The sequence below is a fragment of the Hemiscyllium ocellatum genome, unplaced genomic scaffold (genome assembly GCF_020745735.1).
Source record: "Hemiscyllium ocellatum isolate sHemOce1 unplaced genomic scaffold, sHemOce1.pat.X.cur. scaffold_546_pat_ctg1, whole genome shotgun sequence".
In the NCBI taxonomy this organism is placed as follows: Eukaryota; Metazoa; Chordata; class Chondrichthyes; order Orectolobiformes; family Hemiscylliidae; genus Hemiscyllium; species Hemiscyllium ocellatum.
The window spans coordinates 138,315-154,434 of NW_026869110.1; the positions used below are offsets into that span (position 1 = coordinate 138,315).

At 46.4% G+C, this 16,120-nt stretch overlaps 1 long non-coding RNA gene across 1 annotated transcript; it reads left to right on the forward strand.

Annotated features, from left to right (window-relative positions):
* Window positions 1-665: 665 nt before the first annotated feature.
* Window positions 666-14,904, forward strand: LOC132813934 (uncharacterized). The gene is made up of 3 exons (XR_009644222.1): window positions 666-715; window positions 4,423-4,551; window positions 14,823-14,904. It is a non-coding gene; the product is annotated as an uncharacterized LOC132813934 (long non-coding RNA).
* The last annotated feature ends 1,216 nt before the right edge of the window (window positions 14,905-16,120 follow it).

Sequence of the window (16,120 nt, forward strand, 5' to 3'; positions counted from 1 at the left end):
GTGGGTTTCTCTGGCTGACCAGCCTTTCTTGCCCAATCCTAGAAGCCCTTGAACTGAGTAACTTGCTCGGCCATTTCAGAGGGTCAGTGAGAGGCAAACACTTTGCTGTGGGTATGTCGTGCAGACCACGTCAGGATGGGCAGATGTCCTTCTCGAAAGGACAAGTGTTTGGGTTTGTTATACATCAGTAATGGTTTCATACTTAATTGTGGATTGTTAATAATTAATTTTAAAATTATTGATTTCAAATGTCTCCTTTTCAGATGGTGGGATTCAATCCTGCCTCCCCTGAACATTAGCTGAGGTTTTGGAGACATTCTCTCACAGTAATACCACTAGGCCATCACTTCACCTGCTCACTGGGTGCTCATTCCTAAGCACTGATACAAGGGCATCATGAAGCTAAACCCATTCTTCCAACATGGCTGTGTGATCCTGGCATCTTCCAGCAATCTGGGACTATTACTTCATATCGCTCCATTTTCCAGATCTCTGTGGGACTTCGTGCCATTCTCCATGTGTAACCCTCACTGCATCTGTTTAATTTCCCATTCTGTCCATTTCTCTGTGTCCTGTAGATACTCAGGACGGTCCTGCCTCAATAGCCTTCCCAGCTGCTGGGTGGATCGTCCATCACCACATTGAACGCAGTTGGTCTGCCAGAGAGAGACAAAGGGCAGGGAGATCTGGAGCCTTCAATAAATCCTGTAGCGAGGTAAGGTCACCCACAGTGCACAGAGCAAAGAACAATGAGAGGGCTCCAAACATCTGTTAACACAACATGACATAGACACAGTGTTGGAGGGGAGCACAGTACACACACACACACACACACCACTCCCAGGCTCAATCACCGACCCAACATAAGTTCTGTTATATTAAAACTCACTACTCTGCAACAGTGTATCTATAGCATGTCTTGTGGTCCAGTGTCTTCAATAATTTTTAATTCCTGTAACAGATCCTATCGCTGTAACCTCCTCCCTTCCCAATAGCCCCTCCACATATTTGAAATGTATTTGAAAAGCCCTTCATCAGGAACAGAGGCAGGGTGCCTGCAGAGTGGGGAGATAAATGAGAGGGTGTTACAATAGGTGAATGGGGTGCAGAAGAAGGTGATAGGTCAGAGTGGAGGATGGGGGAAGGTAGCAATGAGTACAGTGGGTGAATGGGGATGGGGGTGATAGGTCAGAGATGAGGATGGAGTGGATAGGTGGGAAGGGAAATAAGCCATTAGGACAGGTCATGAGGGCGGTGCTGAGCTGGAAGGCTGGAGGTGGGGTGAGATGGGGAAGGGGAAATCAGGAAACTGGTGAAGTCCATATTGATGCCCTGGGGTTGAAGTGTTCCGTGGCGGAAGGTGAGGCGTTCTTCCTCCAGGCGTTGGGTGGTGAGGGAGCGGCGGTGAAGGAGGCACAGGACCTGCATGTCCTCGGAGAGTGGGAGGGGGAGTTGAAATGTTGAGCCACAGGGTGGTGGGGTTGATTGGAATGGGTGTACCAGAGATGTTCCCTAAAGCGCTCTGCTAGGAGGTGTCCAGTCTCCCCAATGTAGAGGAGACCGCATCGGGAGCAGCGGATACAATAAATGATATTGGTGGATGTGCAGGTAAAACTTTGATGGATGTGGAAGGCTCCTTTTGGGGCCTTGGAAAGAGGTGAGAGAGGAAGTGTGGGCACAGGTTTTACAGTTCCTGCGGTGGCAGGAGAAGGTACCAGGAAGGAAGGGTGGGTTTTTGGGGGCGTGGAACTAACCACGTAGTCAATGAGGGAATGGTCTTTGTGTAAAGTGGAGAGGGTTGGGGAGGGAAATATATCACTGGTGGTGGGGTCCGTTTGGAGGTGGCGGAAATGGCGGCGGAGGATTTGGTTTATGCGAAGGTAGGTAGGGTGGAAGGTGAGCACCAGGGGCATTCTGTCCTTGTTACGGTTGGAGGGATGGGGTTTGAAGGCGGAGGTGCGGGATGTGGACGAGATGCATTGGAGGGCATCTTTTACCATGTGGGAAGGGAAATTCCGATCTCTAAAGAAGGAGGCTATCTGGTGTGTTCTGTGGTGGAACTGGCCCACATGGGAGCAGGTACGGCGGAGATGGAGGAATTGGGAATAGGGGTTGGGAATTTTGCAGGCGGTGGGGTGGGAAGATATGTAATCTAGGCATCTGTGGGAGTCGGTAGGTTTGTAAAAAATGTCGGTGTCAAGTCAGTTGTCATAAGGGGATGGAGAGTGCCAGGAAGGGGAGGGAGGTATCAGAGATGGTCCAGGTAAATTTAAGGTCAGGGTGGAATGTATTGGTGAAGTTGATGAATTGCTCAACCTCCTCGCGGGAGCACGAGGTGGCGCCAATGCAGTCATCAAAGTTGCGGAGGAAGACGTGGGAAATGGTGCCATTGTAACTCCAGGAGACGGACTGTTCTACGTAGCCAACAAAGAGACAGGCATAGCTGGGGCCCATGCGGGTGCCCATGGTTACCTCTTTGGTCTGGAGGAAGTGGGAGGATTTGAAGGAAACATTGTTAAGGGTGAGGACCAGTTCAGCCAAACGAATGAGAGTGTCGGTGGAAGGGTACTGTTGTGGACTTCGGGAGATGAAGAAACGGAGGGCTTTGGAGGTCCTGGTCATGGTGGATGGAGATGTAGAGGGATTGGATATCCACTGTGAAGATGAGGCGTTGGGGGCCAGGGAAACGGAAGTCTTGGAGGAGTGGAGGGTGTGGGTGGTGTCTCGAACGAATGTGGACAGTTCCTGGACTGGAGGATAGGACAATGTCGAGGTAGGTAGATATGAGTTCGGTCGGGTAGGAGCATGCTGAGACAATGGGTCGGCCAGGGTGGTCAGGCTTGTGGATCGTGGGAAGGAGGTCGAACCGGGCAGTGGGGGATCCCGGACAATCAGGTTGGAAGCTGTGGGTGGGAGATCTCCTGAGGTGATGAGGTTCTGTATGCTCTGGAAGATGACGGTTTGGTAATGGGAGGTGGGTCATGGTAAAGGGGGTGGTCGGAGGAGGTGTCTTTGAGTTGGCATCATGGCTTCAGTGGTGTAGAGGTCAGTGCGCCAGACTCCCACTGCACCCCCTTTATCTGCTGGTTTGATGGTGAGGTCGGGAGTGGAGCAGAGGGAGTGGAGGGCTGCACGTTGTGAGGGTGAGTGGTTGGAGTGGGGGAGGGGGTAGATAGGTTGAGGCGGTTAATGTCTCGGTGGAAGTTGGAAATGAAGAGATCGAAGGCAGGTAATAAGCCAGCTTGGGGTGTCCAGGTGGATGGAGTGTGTTGGAGGCCGGAAAAGGGGTTCTCAGAAAATAGGCGGGAGTTTTCATTATAAAAATAAGCTCTGAGGCGGAGGCGGTGGGAGAAGTGTTCGATGTCACGGCGTATATTAAATTAATTGATGTTTGGACGGAGGGGAATAAAGGTGAGGCCTTTGCTGAGGACTGATCATTCGTCGTCAGTGAGGGGGAGGTCAGGGGGGATGGTGAAAACTCGGCAGGACTGGGAGCTGGGACCAGGCGTAGGTGTGGAGCTGGGGGAGGGGACGGAGCCTGTAACTGGTGTGGTTGTTGTGTTGGGGGGATGGGGATGGAGTCATGAGCAGGGGTGTTGCTCCTTTCAGGGTTCTGGGGGCAGGGATGGTGACAGTGGGACCTGGGGGTGGTGTCAGCAGAATGCAGGTGAGTGGTGTTGGTGGGGACAGAAGTGTTGGCAAACACGGCAGTGGGGGGGGCGCGGAAGTCATTGAGTGTGTGACATCAGCGATGATGTGAGGGGCGGAAGTGATGTCACTTGTGGTGTATGAGGAATGCTGAGGGGCGGAAATGGCATTTACTTTATTTTAACCAATAATTTCCTGTCACAAATCTGTTTGATAATGTCGTATTTTAATTAAACTCCGTCCTTTACTGTTTCTTTCTTTTGGTCTTCATCCACATCTCCATGGTGTTCCAATATTTCAACCTTTCTCTTTGGTCTTGGGAATTTCCATTCACCTCAGACCTGTCCCCCTCCTCATCTGTGTCCGTTTATAGCACACTGCATAATCCTGGTACCAGAGGAGCCTATCCCAATAAAGTAGCTCTGTCCTCCCTGAGTACTGGGAGCAGTGCTCACTGGTCAGAACCACTTCTAATGATACCATTGTGTGATCCTGACACCTTCCAGCACTCTGCTGATATCACTCAGTCTCTCTCCATGTGATATCCCTCACTGTGTTGGTCTAATTGCTGCCTCGGTCAGCGCCTCTCACTCTTGCAGCTACTCCAGATCCTGAGCCAACAGCATTCTCCACTCCAGAGGGAAGCAACTGCACAGTCCATAGATGCAGACTGGGATTTTCCAGATCTCTGTGGGACTCAGTGACATTCTCCATGGGTAACCTTCATTGCATTAGTCTAATTTCCCATTCTGTCTACTTCTCTGTCTCCTGTAGGTATTCCTGATGTCCCTGACTCAACAGAATTCCCAATTCCTGTCTCGTCCATCACCACATTGAAGACGGTTGGTCAGCCAGAGAGAGATGGAGAGTGAGATCTGGATCCTTCAGTAAATCCTGCAGCCGGTAAGATCACTCACAGTAAACAGCACAGGGAGGGGTTCATGGGCATTAATTCAGTCCCTGAGGGCATGATGTAGGAACAATGCTGGGCAAGGAACATGAGAAAAATCTCAGGCTTCATTATCACCACCTTCTCTGTAAATTCATCTGTTCCACAGAACCCTCCCTATGTCTGTCATTTTCTCCACTGTCTGTTTCATTGATACCACTTCCCCTATCTCTATCAGCCCCTACAATCCTGCTTATCCCTGTAAGCTCCTCATATCAGTAAAACTCTCCAAGTTTCTGCCTTTGCCTTTAATCCTGGGTTCTGTCACATCTCTCCTTAACTGAAGAAAAACAACTCCTCAGTTCCTTAAGCCATCCCTGTCAGTGTAGTCCTTTCCAGACCTGAAAAACCTCCCTGTCTTTGTGACTTTTTTGAACTCCTACTGCTTTCATGATCTCAGTAACCTTCCCCGTCATGACAACAAAAAAGCTCTGTACCTTAGTAACCTCCTCCAGCTGTTAGACTCCTCCTTATCTCTGGGCACAAAGCAGAGTGACCCTGCTTCTCTCATAAATTAGTTTCTGCATTTCTAATGATGACTATGAGCTCTTCCTGTCTCTGAAACGCACTCAGTCTCTGTAAACTCTGCTGGTCCCAATTGATGTAATTTCCTTCAGTAACTACAAACCTTTATACCTTTAATCTCCTCCAGACGCAACCATACAGTTTATTTCTATAACCTCCATGAGTGATACAGTCATAGACACGTACGGCATGGAAACAGACCCTTCGGTCCAACCCGTCCATGCCGACCAGTTATCCCAACCCAGTCTAGTCGCACCTGCCAGCACCCGGCCCATATCCCTCCAAACCCTTCTAATCATATACCCATCCAAATGCCTCTTAAATGTTGCAATTGTACCAGCCTCCACCACATCCTCTGGCAGCTCGTTCCATATCTCTGTGTGAAAAAGCTGCCCCTTAGGTCTCTTTTATATCTTTGCCCTCTTACACTAAACCTATGCTTTCGAGTTCTTGTCTCCCTGACCCCAGGGAAAAGACTTTGTCTATTTATCCTATCCTATCCATGCCCTCATAATTTTGTAACCCTCTGTAAGGTCACCCCTCAGCCTCCGATGCTCCAGGGAAAACCACCCCAGCCTGTTCAGCCTCTCCCTGTAGCTCAAATCCTCCAACCCTGGCAACATCCTTATAAATCTTTTCTGAACCCTTTCAAATTTCACAACAATTCTTCCGATAGGAAGGAGACTGGAATTGCATAAAATATGCCAACAGTGCCCTAACCAATGTCCTGTACAGCCGCAATATGACCTTCCATCTCCTGTACTGAATACTCTGACCAATAAAGAAAAGCATACCAAATGCCACCTTCACTATCCTATTTACCTGCGACTCTACTTTCAAGGAGCTATGAACCTGCACTCCAAGGTCTCTTTGGTCAGCAACACTCCGTAGGACCTTACCATTACGTGAATAAGTCCTGCTCAAACTTGGTTTCCCAAAATGCAGCACATGCATTTATCTGAATTGAACTCCATCTGCCAGTTAGCCCATTGTCCCGTCTGGTCCAGATCCTGTTGTAACCCTCTTCGCTGAACACTAGACTTCCAATTTTGGTGTCATTTGCAAACTTACTAACTGTACCTCTTATGCTCGCATCCAAATCATTTATGTAAATGACAAAAGTAGAGGACCCAGCACCAACCCTTGTGGCACTCCACTGGTCACAGGCCTCCAGTCCTAAAAACAACCCCCACCACCACTCTCTGTCTTCTACCTTCGAGCCAGTTCTGTATCCAAATGGCTAGTTTTCCCTGTATTCCAGGAGATCTAACCTTGCTAATCAGTCTCCCATAGGGAACCTTGTTGAATGCCTCACTGAAGTCTACATAGATCACATCTATCACTCTGCCCTCCTCAATATTCTTTGTTACTTCTTCAAAAAACTCAATCAAGTTTATGAGACATGATTTCCCATACTGAAAATGTGTTGCTGGTTAAAGCGCAGCAGGTCAGGCAGCATCCAAGGAACAGGAAATTTGACGTTTCGGGCACAAGCCCTTCATCAGGAATTCCGGATTCTAGATGATTTCCCACGCACAAAGCCAAGCCAGTCCTTGCCTTTGCAAATACATGTGCATCTTGTCCCTCAGGATTCCCTCCAACAACTTGCCCAACACTGAGTTCAGGCTCACTGGTCTATAGTTCCCTGGCTTGTCCTTACCACCCTTGTTAAACAGTGGCACCACGTTTGCCAACCTCCAGTCTTCCGGCACCTCACCTGTGATTATCGAGGATACAGATATTTCAGCAAGAGGCCCAGCAATCACTTCTCTAGCTTCTCACAGATTTCTCGGGTACACCTGATCAGGTCCTGGGGATTTAATCACCTTTAACCGTTTGTAGACATCCAGCACTTCCTCCTCTGTAATCTGGACATTTTGAAAGATGTCACCATCGATTTCCGTATAGTCTATATCTTCCATATCCTTTTCTACAGTAAATACTGATGCAAAATATTCATTTAATATCTCTGCCATTTTCCTTGGCTCCACACAAGGGTAGCCTTGCTGATCTTTGTGGGGCCCTATCCTCTCCCTAGTTACCCTTTTTTCCTTAATATATTTGTTAAAACCCTTTGCATTCTCCTTAATTCTATTTGTCAGATCTATCTCATGTACGCATTTTGCCCTCCTGATTTCCCTCTTAAGTATACTCCTACTTCCTTTATACTCTTCTAAGGATTTCCTCGAACTTTCCTGTCTATGCCTGACATGTGCTTCCTTCTTTTTCTGAACCAAACGCTCAATTGTTCAGTCATCCAGAATTCCCTATACCTACCAGCCTTCCCTTTCACCCTGATAGGAATATACTTTCTCTGGATTCTTGTTATCTCATTTCTGAAGGCTTCCCATTTTCCAGCCGTCCTTTTAGCTGTGAACATCTGCCTCCAATCAGCTTTCAAACGTTCTTGCCTAATACCGTCAAAATTGGCCTTTCTCCAATTTAGAACATCAACTTTTAGATCTGGTCTATCCTTTTCCATCACTATTTTAAAACAAATAGAATTATGTCGCTGGCCCCAAAGTGTTCCCCCACTGACACCTCAGTCACCTGCCCTGCCTTATTTCCTACGAGTAGGTCAGGTTTTGCACCTACTCTAGTAGGTACATCCACATACTGAATCAGAAAATTGTCTTGTACACACTTAAGAAATTCATCTCCATCTAAACCTTTAACACTATGGCAGTCACTGTCAATGTTTGGAAAGTTAAAATCCCCTACCATAACTACCCTATTATTCTTACAGATAGCTGAGATCTCCTTACAAGTTTGTTTCTCAATTTCCCTCTGACTATTGGGGGGTCTATAATACAATCCTAATAAGGTGATCATCCCTTTCTTATTTCTCCGTTCCACCCAAATAACCTCCCTGGATGTATTTCTGGGAATATCCTCCCTCAGCAGGGCTGTAATGCTATCCCTTATCAAAAATGCCACTCCCCCTCCTCTCTTGCCTCCCTTTCTATCCTTCCTGTAGCATTTGTATCCTGAAACATTAAGCTGCCAGTCCTACCCATCCCTGAGGTATGTTTCTGTAATTGCTATGATATCCCAGTCCCACGTTCCTAACCATGTCCTGAGTTCATCTGCCTTCCCTGTTAGGCTCGTTGCATTGAAATAAATGCAGTTTAATTTATTTGCTCTACCTAGTCCCTGCCAGTCCTGACTGTTTGACTCACTTCTGTTCTCAGCCGTACCTGTCTCAGATCCAGCTCCCTAAATCCTCCCTGTGATTGTTACCACGTCCCATCCCTGCATTCCTCCAAATCCCTGTAAAGTCCTCCAATTCCTAAAACCCGCCCTGTATCTGTCACCTGTCCCAACTTCCACAACCCTCCCTATCTCTGTAAGATACCACCCCCGTCCCAGTTACTACAGCCCGCTGTATCACTAAATGCCATCGTCACTATAATATCAGAGTACGTGTGAAAGCAGGAACACTGTACTGGGTTAGATTATCAGCCCTGATCATATTGAATGGTGGGACCGACTCTGTGTTCAAATGGTCGATACATGCTCTTCTTTCCTGTGCTTCTCTATAAACTTACTATCTATATCACCTCCTTCAGTACCCACAGCCCTCCCTATCTCCATACACTCCTTCAGTCCCCACGACTCTTCCTATCCATGTAACCTGAATCCTTCCCCACAAACCTCCCTAACTCCATAAACTCCAAAAGGCCCTACGACCCTCCCAATCTCCATAATCTCATCCATTTCTGACGACCCTCCCATTCAGAGTAACCTCCTTCAATTCCCATGATCCTCCTGATCTGTGCAACTTCCTTCTGGCCCAACAGCCATGCAGATCTCTTTGTCCCCTTTCAGGCCCCACAGCACTCCCTATCTCCATGATGTTCTTCAGTCACCACTGCACACACTATCTCCATAACCTCATACAGTCCCCACATCACTCCCTATTTTCATAATGTCCTTCAGTCCCCATGACCTTGCTTATTTCCAAAACATCTATTACCTGGTGAACCTGTAAGCTCCCTTTTTCAGTTTGTTAAACACGAACCCCCATAACCCTTTTTGCTGCCAGTCTGAAACCAAACCTGACAGTAGGTCGGGAGCTAAAATATGTTTGAAAGGATATGTCAGTGAACAATAACTGGACCCCCAGAAACACTTATAATAAAAAGAGAATGTGGCTTTAAGCCTGTAGGATTGTATTTTTATTGGCGTGAGTATAAATGGCAGAGTAGATACGGGTGTAGGGGTCGTTGTACCGAGGATACGGTTTATTTGAATTTTCAGAAACCTTTACACAAGTTTCAATAAAGGCTAAAGAGTAACTTGGTAGAAAATAGGGCACCTTACCTTGAGGTGGTTGAGGTATTAGACAAAATAGTGATGTCAGTATTTAGTGTGGAGAAAGACATGGAATCTCGGGAACTTGAGGAAATGAATAGTGATGTCTTGGAAAGAATCCTCAACAGAGAAGAGAAAGTGCTGGAATCTTAAAGCAAATAAAGGTAGATCAATCCTCAATAGCTCATTCAGTCTATCCTTGAATATTCATGGGAAGCTAGGGAAGAGATTGTGGTGTCCCTAACAGAGATATTTATATTATCAATAGACACAATGAGTTACCGGAAGAGTGGAGGGTGCCTAATGCTATTCCATCACTTTAGGTCTGCAGGGAAAAACCAGAGAATAACAGCCCAGTGAGCCAGTGCTAGCTAAGTTGTTGGAGGAGATTCGGAGAGAAAGGAGCGACATATATTTGCAAAGGCAAGGGCTGATTAGAGATACTCAGCATGGCGTTGTGAGTGGGAAACCGTATTTCACAAACTGGATTGACTCTTCGAGGAGGTGGCCAAGAGATAGATGAAGGCAGAGCAGTCAGCGTTGTCTACGTGGACTTCAGCAAAGCATTTGACAAGGTTCCAAGGGATGTAGCACATCTCGTCAAGATGAAGAATGAAGCTAAACCGAAGGTTGAGGAACGAAGGATCAGAAGCAGGGCTCTAGAGAGTTACATGGGCCAGCACGGTGGCTTAGTCGTTAGCACTGCTGCCTCATAGCACCAGGGACGCGATTACAATTCCAGCCCCGGGCGACTGTCTGTGTGGAGTTTGCACATTCTCCCCATGTCTGTGTGGGTGTCCAACAGGTGCTCCGGTTTCCACCCACAGCCCAAAGATGTGCAGGTTAGGTGAATCAGCCATGCGTTATTCAAGAAAGGGAATAGAGATAATCCTGGGAACTACAGACCTGTCAGTCTTCTGTCTGTGATGTGCAGATTATTGGAGACTCTGAGATACAGGATTTATGATTCCTTGGAAAACCATAGTTTGATTAGAGAAAGTCAGCATTTGTAAGGGACAGGTCATGATCACAAATCTTATTGCATCCTTTGAGAATGTGACAAAACACATGTATGGCTCATTGAGAAAGAACAATGCATGGGATATATGGAAACCTGTCTGTCTGGATACAGAATTCCTGGCCCATAGAAGACAGAGGGTGATGCATTCAGCCTGGAGCTCGGTGACCAGTGGTTTTCTGCACGGAGAGGTTACAGGACGTCTGCTTTTGGTAATTTTATGAATGACTTGGATGTGTGAGTGGAAGATTGGGTTAGTAAGTTTCTCAATGACATGAAGGTTGGTGGAGTGGTGAATAGTGTGGATGTCTATTGGAGATTGCAATGGGACATTGACAGGATGTAGAGCTGGGCTGAGAAGTGGCAGATGAAGTCAAATCTGGAAAAGTGTGAAGTGGTGTATTTTGGAAGGTGAGACTTGAATGCAGAATACAGGGATAAAGGCAGAATACTGGATAGTGTGGAGGAACAGATCAATCTTGGGTTTCATGACCAGAGATCCATCAAATTTGCCACCAAGCTGAGAGTGTTGTTAAGAAAGAATATGTTGTATCGGCTTTCATTAGCTGGGGGATTGAGTTTTAAAGCCATGCGGTTATGCTGCAGCTCTATACAGCCTTGTTTAGATCCCAATTAGAATATTGTGTTCAGTTTTGATCCCTTCATTACAGGAAGGATGTGGAAGTTTTAGAGAGGGTAAAGAGGAGATTTACCAGGATGCTGCCTGTACTGGAGAGCATGTCTTATGAAGAAAGGTTGAGGGAGCTAAGGCTTTTCTCATAGGAATGAAGAAGAGTGTGCTGTGATTTGATAGAAGTCAACAAGATGGTGTGAGGCAAAGATAGAATGAACAGTGAGAGACCTCTTTATCCCACGACATACATGGTACCAGGGGGCATAATTATAAGGTGATTGGAGGATGTGTAAGGGGAGATTTCAGATGTAGGTCCTTTACACACAGAGTGGTGGGTGGGTAGAATGAGATATTTTAACAGACTCTTGGATAGGCACATGGATGGTAGCAAAATGAAGGGTATGTAGGTTAGTTTGATCTTACCGTCGGGTCAAAGATGGGCATGGCTTCATGGCCGAAGGGTCCTGTGCTGTACTGTTCTGTGTTGTATGTTCTGTTTGGTAAACTGTGTAATAAGCTCAGATCAGTGTAAAAAGGTATAGCATTCAGGAGGAGCTAGTCAATTGGATACAATATTGGGCTTGATGGTAGGAGACAGAGGGTGATGGGAGACATGTTGTTTTTCTGACTGGAGACATGTGACCAGTGCTGTAGTGGGTCCCCTGTTATTTGTCATTTGGATAAATGGTTTGGATGGGAATATTGGTTTTGTGGTAAGTAAGTTTTTTGAGTGACACTGAAATTGTTGGTAAAGTGGACAGTGAAGAAAGTTGTCTATGATACAACAAGATTAACAGTACTGCTGGGATAGTGGGCTGAAGAATAGCAGATGGAGTGTTCCAATGTTGTGAAACAAACCAGGGCGGGACCTGTACAGTTAATGTTCGGGCCCTGGGGAGCGGTGTCAGTCAGAGACCCAGGGATGCAGGTACACAGTTCTTTGTAAGTGGTGTCACAGGTAGACAGGCTGGTGAAGCAGGCGTTTGGGGTGGTTACCTTCTTTGGGCACAGCACTGAGAGTAGGAGTTGGGAGTTGGGATGTCATGTTGTGGCTGTACATAAAAGCATTGTTGACCAGTAGGAAGTACTCATCTGTTTCACTTACATCCTTTAGAGAAGAACATCTGACATTCTAACCTGGTCTGGCCTGCACGGGACACCAGATCCACAGCAATATGGCTGACTCTGTGCTATACTCTGGGTAATTAGCAGTGGGGCAAAGAACGTTAGTCCAATCAGTGACATCCACATCCCATGAATGAATAAATAAAAATACCTATGTCCCTCCCTACCGCTGCAAACCTCTCCAGCTGCAGCAATCTGTACTGGCTTTGTAACACCGTTCAGGCCCTGACCACTCTCTGTAACACTCGCACCACCTCCAGCATCTTCAGCTCTCCCGGTTCCTGTTGTGACATAAAACCTTGACAATTATTCCCTCTTCCATCAGATCTCCTCCTGCGAGCAGATCCTTTGCAATCCCTTTAAAACTTACTCCTAAAATATTCTCTCACTTCAGGACAAAGTACATTTTGGTGATCCTCTAAGCCCGATTATCTAATATGATCCTTTTTACTTGAGTGAGGGACCGATGGGGATTTCTTGCTGAGGATTTGTCTGTTTCAATGGAATGTCCTTTTGTTGAGTGTTTTACACTGCTCCTTCAAATGTTTTCCACTGCTCATTTACAGGCACATATTTCAGTCTGTTTAGCCTGTTTACCTTGGTCAGTTCTCCTCTCCAACTCATGTTATTGGTTATTTTTGTTTCTACTTGTAGCTTGTCCTTTCTGTGAATCATTTTAAAACTTTATCTTTCTTTAAACTGCACTTTATCACAATTTCGCAGAGGATCTCTCCCGGTGACATTACTCATTCACGAAGTTTGATCACGGTCGCTCTGAGATAGTTTTGTCCCTCGCCAGTTGCACAATTTGTTTTTCAAAGAAACAGTGAAAACTAATTCTCTGAACTCCTCTTCCAATATCACTGTTGTCAGTGTGACTGTCCCAGATTATGGGAATATTGATGTTTCCCAAAATTATCGCAATATGTTTGTTAAAATAATTCCAAAGAGTTCCTGTTTAATGCAGTGATGAGCCATGAAATGCTGTTCGGTGGCTAAACCTGTTCTGCTGCTTGTAGCTTGGCAGGTAGTAGCCAGAATTTACATTCATACTGACTCTACTTCATGATCTGATGCCAAATGCTTTCTCTGTAATGCCTTTCTTACCCATTATTGTTCGTGTTGCCCACTTTGCCTGAGTTTCCGCAAGGTTGTGATCCATTGAATATTTATGTCCACCTTTTGTTCACCCTGTAACCACATTTCTCTGGTTTCTAAGCCTCTTTTATCTCAGTGTCACAAATCCATCCACCTTATTGATAAGACTTCGTCCATTTAAAAAAAAACCCATAATTTACTCTTTCCCACAATTTCTTATAACAAACCTATTCACTGATGTACAGTTTTAGTTCAACTCTGTCCCATCCTGTTCCTTTCCGATTGTCTTCAGTCACATCCCCATGCTGTTCTGATGCTTCACCTTTTTTCTTTGGATTTGGAAATCTCCTTTCACCCGAACCCTGTCCCTGCATCCTCTATGTCACTTTAAAGCCCTGTTCATAAATCAACTGACATGTTTGGCCAGGACACTGGTCCCAGCACAGTTCCAGTGGGACCATCCTCATGGATTTTTTTTATAAATCAGGTAGGGGATGTGGGTGTCTCTGGCTGACCAGCCTTTGTAGCCCAGCCCTATCTGCCCATGAGCTGAATAGCTTGCTTGGCCATTTCAGAGGGCAATTGAGAGGCAAACACTTTGCTGTAGGCATGTCATGCAGACTACGTGAGGATGATCAGACCTCGTTGTCGAAAGGACAAGTGGGCGGCACGCTGGCTCAGTGCTGAGAACTCCTGCCTCACAGCACCAGGGTCCCAGGTTCGATACCAGCGACTGTGTAGAGTTTGCACATTCTCCCCTTGTCTGCGTGAATTGCCTTCGGATTCTCCGGTTTCCTCCAACAGTCCAAAGCCGTGCAGGTCAGGCGAATTGGCCATGCTAAATTGTCCATAATGTTAGGTGTATTAGGTGGAGGGAGATGGGTCTGAGTGGGTTACTCTTTCGAGGGATGGCGTGGACTGGTTGGGTCGAAAGGCCTGTTTCCACACTGGAGGGAATCTAATCTAAGAGATTGTGATTTTTGTACATCAGCAATGGTTTCATATTTGTTTATGGATTGTTAATTGCTATTTTTAAAATTATTGATTTTAAATTCCACCATATCTTATGATTGGATTCAAACCTGCCTCCCCTGAGCACTAACTGAGGTTTTGGACAAATGCCCTAACAATAATGTTACTGGGTCATCACTTCACCTGCTCACTGGTTGTTCATCCATGAGCACTGATACATGAAGCTAAACCCATTCTTCCAACATGATTGTGTGATCCTGAAGCCTTCCAGCACTCCGGTGATCTCTCTTAGTCTCTCTCCATGTGGTATCCCTCACTGTGTGGGTCTAATTGCTGCCTCTGTCAGTGTCTCTCACTCTTGCAGCTACTCCAGATCCTGAGCTAACAGAATTCTCCACTCCAGAAAGATGCAACAGCACAGGCCAGGGATGGAGCTTGGGATTTTCCAGATATCTGTGGGGTTCATTTCCATTCTCCTTGTGTAACCCTCACTGCATCAGTCTAATTTCCCATTCTGTCTATTTCTCTGTCTCCTGTAGGTAGTCAGGAAGTTCCTGACTCAATAGACTTCCCAACTGCTGTGTGTCTCATCCATCACCTTATTGTAGATGGTTGGTCAGCCAGAGAGACAAAGGGCAGGGAGATCTGGAACCTTCAATAAATCCTGCAGTGAGGTAAGATCACTCACAGTGCACAGAGCAGGGAGCACAGTGCAAATATTGGCTAACGATACATGATATAGATACAGTGCTGCGTGGGGAGCACAGTATAGACACACCCCATGCTCAGTCACCACATCTACTTTAACCGAAATTGCACTGAGACAGCATCGGAAGTTCATAGTTATCAATCCAGGCCTGTGCTGTCTCAGTGAGCGTCAGGACAACAGAGGGGAGAGTAGGCCTCCGACGAGATGTTGTGAATGCTGCCTGGGATCTTTCTGTTCTGTGTTCTCCCTCTAACACTGTACTAAGACTCACTACTCTGCAAAACTGTATCTGTGGCATGGCTTGTGCACCAGTGTCTTCAGTCAGTTTTAACTCCTACAATAGTCCCTGGCCCTGTAACCTGCTCCATTCCCGATAGTCCCTCCACATATTTGAAATGTACTGCATTCCAGAATACCATCCCTATCACTGTAACTTGCTTCAGTGTCTACAACATGCCTTATTTTGGTACACTAATCCTCTTTAACTGGATACAGAGTGATATAGCACGGAAACAGAACCTGTGGTCCAACTCCACAATGCTGCCTATGTTTCCTAAACTGAATGAGTCTCAATTGCCTGCATTTGGCCCTTAGCTCTTCCAACCTTATCCTCTCCATGTTCCTGCCCAAATGTCTGTTCCATGCTGTAATTGTTCTTGTTTCTCGAATGTGCCTGAGGCAGTCTGTTCCGTCTATGCACCATCCTCTGTGGGTAACGTTCCCCGTTAACTCCCTCTTTAAATCCTTGCTCTCTCACCTCCTGTTTATACCCTCGAGTTTTGGACTCACCTACCCTTGGGTATTCATCATTCTTAGGTCACCCCGTGGCCTCCTCTGCCCAAGGGAAATATTTAGGACAATGATACAAATATCTCCAACGTATGTAACAAAGTGCTGGCCAATGTCGACAAGTGTGCCAAATGCCGCTTTCCCCACCCTGTCCACCTGGTATGCCACTTCCGAGGAACAATGTAACTTGCACCCCCTGGTCTCTCTCTCTTTCTTTCTTCGACAACCCTGGCCAGAGCCCTTCCATTAACTGTGTTAGTCCTCCCTGGTTTGTCTTAACAAAATCCAACATCTGAATTAAACTCCATCTTTCATTCCTTGGTCCACTGGCCCAGTTGG